Consider the following 6,236-nt stretch of genomic DNA (forward strand, 5'->3'; position numbering starts at 1 on the left):
CACATCACAGATTTCTGCAGATTCCTGGGAACAAATCAGCCACTTCAGTAACTCCAGAGTCCACTGACAAGACTACAGAGGTCAGATTCAAGCATGGATGTCAAGATTCAAGACTAGATCTAAATAATTCAAGCCTACCCTCTCTTCTAGCCTGGAAAACCCCTAACTAATAATTTCTCTGTGTGTCAGCTTCCAGCAGCAATTCCTTCATATGGCATCCTGGCAACCCTTGCCTTTCCCCACTTTCACTACCTCCATTGTTCATAGACAAAGAGAAATTTGTTTTTTCACCATGTTCTGTCCAACACCAAACTTCCTTTTTGTGTTTAAAAGACAACTTTAATACTACTTAGGGCTACTTTGGAAATAAGAGGAGACCTTAGGAGGATGCCTTTAGAGAAAACAGTCACATACTCTGAAACACAACAGCATCCACCTAGGCCACTCTGAGACATTAATTTCTGTGTTTTAATTAGCCATCTGACAAATGCTACCATCTTCTAATCCAGTGTCAAAATATATCTGCAAAACCTTAAAGCCAATTTCAACCAAGGAGCCAACGTCACGCTAGGATCTGTCTAGTCCTGAGCCCTGAGGTATCATAGCTAGTGAAATGTCTTCTCATTTGTACATTATAAACACTAATGCTTCAGATATACAAACATCATAAAGTACAAAAATTAAAAACAGAAAGATTTGTCTGCAGATCTTTATCCTTATTGTGGATTGTTTAGCTCCATAATTTGTGCAGAAAAATGTCTGATATGCAGTATCTTGTGGCAATGGATGTCACCTGTATCAGAATGTTGAGACTTCACTGAAGCCTGCCCAAAAGAACATTAATTGCAAGATGGAAGCCTGCAGTTTCAGTAAAGCTGATGCTTAGAGACTGTGCAGAGACAAATGCAGTCCACATGCATTTGGATTACCATCTGACTCTAGCTCAGACTGAAGAATCAAGGTATGCTGCCTGAGGTCTGTATCACTTCCATCTCACTGGTCCCTGACCTTTTTAACTCGATGTCAAGACTTGGTGAGGGACTTCCTGTTTAGCTAACTGTGTAGGGACCTTCCTTACCTCATCAAACTTTGATTAAAACTCCCAAGTAGCCTGGCCATTAAAAACTCTTCTTTTTAAATAGCTGTTTTGGCTGTCTTCTTTCTTCCAAGAATTCCCATAGCAACACCAAGAGAGATGCTGTAAGTGTCTGTGAAGTGTCTGGCAATCAAAGCAGTGCAGCTCACCTGTGTGATTTTATCAAGAGAGTTGTTTTCAAACAGAAACACTTATCCTGGGGTTCTCCAGTAAGTACCTTGGATGTTCTGGTTACATGCCATCTAAAGCTATAATCTCTGCCAACATAACTAAGAGAATGACATCAGAGAGAGTTATATTTGTATACTTCAGGCTGTGGAAGCCAACTGTGTAATGGCATGGCCAAATTTTGCCTCTTCGCATTCAGCAATCAAAATGGTGTGTATACAGTACTATGAAAACACATGCACCTCACAAACCCCTGGAATATGACCCATGACAGCCAGTTAGGCCCCAAGCAAGATGCTTGTACTGGAGAGGCAATCACCCTCCCAGATGTCCACATAAAATCAGCTCATCATGAACTGCCACAGGGACCCGGGGGGTAAGAGCATCAAATGGACAGAGAAGCAGGTAAGGTGAAAATACCTCTTCCAGAGCACCGTTTCTGTACTTCAAAATTGTAAAGCAACATTTACCATATAAATCCCCGTTCTGTTTTGGGTCTGAAATCATCATGCAAAGAATGTAATTAGACAGTACAGAATTGATAACAATAAATTCAGCCAGCAGCATGAACACCAAGACATCAATAATTTGGTATCTTCATTATTTTTGCTATGCCACTTGACCTTTCTGCTCTGTAATGAATAAATCAGCACAGGAATTACATCAGTAAGACTGCACAGGCCACAGAAGTGCAAAAGTTGATCACAGTTACAACAGGGCAGTTTCAGATCCTCATCTCAAATGACATGCACCCAAAGGCATGAGAATCAGTTTAAGGTTGTTAAACATTGTGCTCTCTCCTCACAAAACATCACATACGAAATTAGTGACACAACAGCACCTGCAGGTATAGCAGATGCACAAACAAAAACAAACAAAAACAAAAACAGGGTTTTAGTTGCACAAACCAAAAAATGCCATCTAGAAATAACATTTCTGGCACTATTTGATGAAACAAAGAAATGCAGACACAGATTTCAGCACACTAATAGGTTTACTTCTTAACTTTGGCACCTTTTACTTGATGAGGACAAATCACCTCTATAATTAGGACACAAGCTTCTGAAAAGAAAAATAACCTACTGAATATACACCATATTTTTACCAGCATCTTAGCAACGCACAAACCCAAAAGCACTTGCTGCAATTCCAATCCATCTCTGTATAATTTCTAACCCCGAAAGACTGTTGTTTGAGGCCACACTGTCTGATACTGAGGAACAAAAGCATCAAGCTGACTTTTAAAATATATCATACCACTAATAGCCCCTTGTTGCTCTGATTCACTTATATAAACCTTATAGAGAACTGAGGTTACAATCACAGTGCTTTCTGCCAAGAAACTTGGTCCCTAGAGCCACATTTACAGGAAAATAGGACGATAAACATAATTGTTGTACTAATGCAAACCTTTGCGCTATCACTCCATTTATTCTTCCTGAAAATAAACTTTGCTTAACATGAACAAAAGGGCAAGATTTCCTCTTCTTACAATAAGCACAAGACACTTCTTTTTTCTTTGTTTTACCTTGCTTAGAATTAGTGTATGGAAAAAATTATACAATATTCTTGCCATATCATCCATCGTTTCACTTACTTTTTCCTGAATTTCTTTACATACCATTTCTCTAAAATAAAGCCAGGATGCACACACTTGTAGCTAGGAAATCAAAGCCACTTTTAATACTGTCTTACACATTTCAACTGTAAGCATAAGACTCCGGATTTTATTTTTAGAAGACTCAGACACCTAACTCCAGTTGAAGTTAATCAGAGCTGTGAAAACTGCACCATGACAGATTTTGTGTTTCAGTTGCTCTTGCAGCTTATCAGCGTTTTTTATAGTACTCATGAACAGCTCACTAGTTGCAAATGAAGATACTTTTTTAAACAACACAGTACCATGACCATCTTGCCCACCCAGAGAACACATGCCTCAATACCTGTAGTATATTTTTCTCTGAATCTTGTCCGACCTGTGGAACTGCCACCATTTTAACTAAGTACATATTTACCACTAACGAGCAGTTTTCTAGGGTAATATTACTATCTAGCTTGTTGCTGTCTGGCAGTGTTTATCTGAAACTATCCCAGCTATTAGGCATGTGGATTCTGAGTGGAAAAATATTAACTAGATGGTGCTATTTTCAGAAGAATGAGGGTGACAGCTAAAAAAGCTCAAAATTTGGTATTTGGTCACTGCAACACCCAGAGTGAAGATAGTTTTACATTACTTCATATTATAGTTTTTTTCTTGGAAAGGAATTTAAAACTTAAGAGTCTTGTTTGTGTATCTTGCTGCATACTGGTTACAAACAACACTGCAATTTTTGTAATACTCTCATTGTGGATCTTGCTGTCTGGTTGTCTCTCTGAATACTAAGATTTCTTTTTACCCGCTAGCAATTTTTATGGGAGATTTCATACAAGCTTACTAGAGAATGAAAAAAAAAATAAAAGCCAGGAAGCCATTTCCATATACATCTGGCAAGTCATTGAGCAACCTGTGTTTTGGCAGAATATTTGGAATCAATAAAGCCAGACCTCCAGTGTTTCCAGAAATATTTGCTGCATTCAACAGTGGCTGAAAGGAACTTTCACTCAAATGTTTTCTGTGATCCCAAGTGAGAGGGCTTTGCCTCTCAGAAGTTCTGGGATAGAAGTGTGTGTCTGCAAGAACAGGGGAACAGCCACAGCGTGTCCTGCAGCCTTAGCATTTGCTCCACTGGTAAGATTTTCAGGGCCAGCTAAGAGAGGACACAGTTTCTTAAGAGATTAATCATCTCCCTCTGCAATATGTCCTTGGCAATAGTATTCCAGAGTTTGAGTAGGAAACAAAAAAATGTAACACTCTGCCCTTTGGGTACTGTGTTTCTGCTATTACAGAAGCCACAGGAGAACCTTGGAGTTTGAAAAGCTATGCTGCCTTGGAGGAGGGGATGCAGCAGCAGCAGGATATACTCCTAAAGCTGTCAAAGTACAAACAGACCCATGGAATGAAAAAAATTTACCAAGATGAAAAATTCAAAACATCTAAACCTAGGCAAGGTTCTCCCACTGAAATGAAGGAAAATTAGACTGCATGACATTCTTTCTGAGTTACATTCTTCTCCACTTCCTTCCTCTTTCCTTCTCTTGCTCAAAACTAAGATTTTCACTCCAAAACTCTTAGTTAGCTGCTAAAATAGGAGTGGCTAAGGGTACCTGAGATACTTCTAAACCTCTCCAAAATAACCAGATGTCATTAGTTTTAAATTAATCATACAAGGCCCAAAACTTCACTGAACATTTCTTAGGGATATATAAAAAAGGGCTGAAACTACAGACCTAGAAAAATCCTACCTCCAAGATATAACTTTATTCCTAGTGTTTTTATACTGAAAATGAAACAAATGTTACCTTTAAAAAACACAAACTGTTCATGGTATACAACCTGGGAATATAGTACAATACTTGCAACACAAAAAATAGTAACTTCTCATACTGACACATACAATCAAAGTAAGTGCTACCATTTTCACATGTAAATTTCCTCATAAAGTCCATGTAGAATCATCCATAATTCATAAATAGCTTGCTTTACATTCTGGATTCAATTTTTAGGGCTCAATTTTTACCAGAATTCCAGTGATTAATCTTGCTGGTAGGTATGATCCAAAAGTTAACCTGAGCAGCTCTGGATAGACAAACCTTATAACCAACAAATGATGCATCTAGTAAAAACAGCTGCAACCACAGACATGTGGGTGAAAAACAGATCAATCCAAGCGTTCCTTCAAAGAATTTAAAATTAAAAATGTTTGGAAAAAATGTTCATAAACAAGCTGCTCTTGAAGAACAAGAAAAATATTTAAATAACTGTGAAAAAATATGTTTGACAAAGTTAACCCATTTAGAAACATCTTAAATCCCAAATAATTCTACAGCATTAATTCCTTACCTAGATTTCTTTATAAACAAGAAAAATTCCATGATCTACAGGGAATTTAGTAATCCATACAATTTTAGTAACATCAACCCAATAACACTCAATCATGAAATACAGTCAGACTGAGCCTTATGTTCCTTCAATGAACAAAGTCTTTGAGAATTCTGTTCAAAATTTTGTCAAATCTGCTTAAAGAACTACAGAGACTTAACTGTTGTCTTGGGCTAGTATTCTAGAAGCTGCTACAAAAGCTTTGTTCTAATGGCTGCACTTTCATCAGGAAAAATGAGGAACTGAAAATATTGATAATAAATACCTACAAAGTAAGACGCACTTATACCTCTGTGTGTGCACCTTAATGAACACAATTTTTTCAGCAGGAAATTCCAGCATGGAAGTTCTCCATCTGTGACACAGAACCCTCTGGACAACTGTGGATGAGAAAATAATTATTCAGGACCAGTTTGTTTCTGCTTGGTTGGGAAATAACTGAGTAGATATGAAAAAAGTTAAGAGGGCTGTGTTAGATTTACGTGCTCAGGTTAGCTTCACAAGTGCTTCACTGGCAGCACAGCCAGTGTCACTGCATAAAGTGGTTTATGCAACCAGACCCGACTGCTTTTCTAGCTGTTTGTACCCATTACCACACATTGTCTGCATACCAATGCAACAAACCAGATCAGGGAACTGTTCCAGATAAAACCAAACAGCTTGTTTGGGTTTTGTGTCGGCTCATCACGCAGTCACACTCATGTCAGGGCAGAAAAGGCAGTGGTACAAGTCTATGAATGGAAAAAACCCAAACGAGTACTTAAAAACCAAGCAGTTTAATAGCAGTTAAGTTTGCAAAACCAACAAAAGAGCCAACAATGGCAAAAAAGGGTATCTGGAAAGGTGAGAGCTGAGCTGGACCCAGAGAGGTACATGGCCATTTTTCTTACATAGGGTTTATCCCACTTCCAACAAACCCTTGTCAAAAAGGTTTAAACACAGCACTAATCACAGGGATTCCAGTAGCTGCTTCAGAGTATCTGTGACTTGGGT

At 38.3% G+C, this 6,236-nt stretch overlaps 1 long non-coding RNA gene across 1 annotated transcript; it reads right to left on the minus strand.

Annotated features, from left to right (window-relative positions):
- Window positions 1–2,239: 2,239 nt before the first annotated feature.
- Window positions 2,240–4,981, minus strand: LOC139800195 (uncharacterized). The gene is made up of 2 exons (XR_011727639.1): window positions 4,882–4,981; window positions 2,240–4,233 (listed from the first exon to the last, which is right to left on the minus strand). It is a non-coding gene; the product is annotated as an uncharacterized lncRNA (long non-coding RNA).
- Window positions 4,982–6,236: the final 1,255 nt, after the last annotated feature.

Source organism: Heliangelus exortis, chromosome 1, assembly GCF_036169615.1.
Source record: "Heliangelus exortis chromosome 1, bHelExo1.hap1, whole genome shotgun sequence".
In the NCBI taxonomy this organism is placed as follows: domain Eukaryota; kingdom Metazoa; phylum Chordata; class Aves; order Apodiformes; family Trochilidae; genus Heliangelus; species Heliangelus exortis.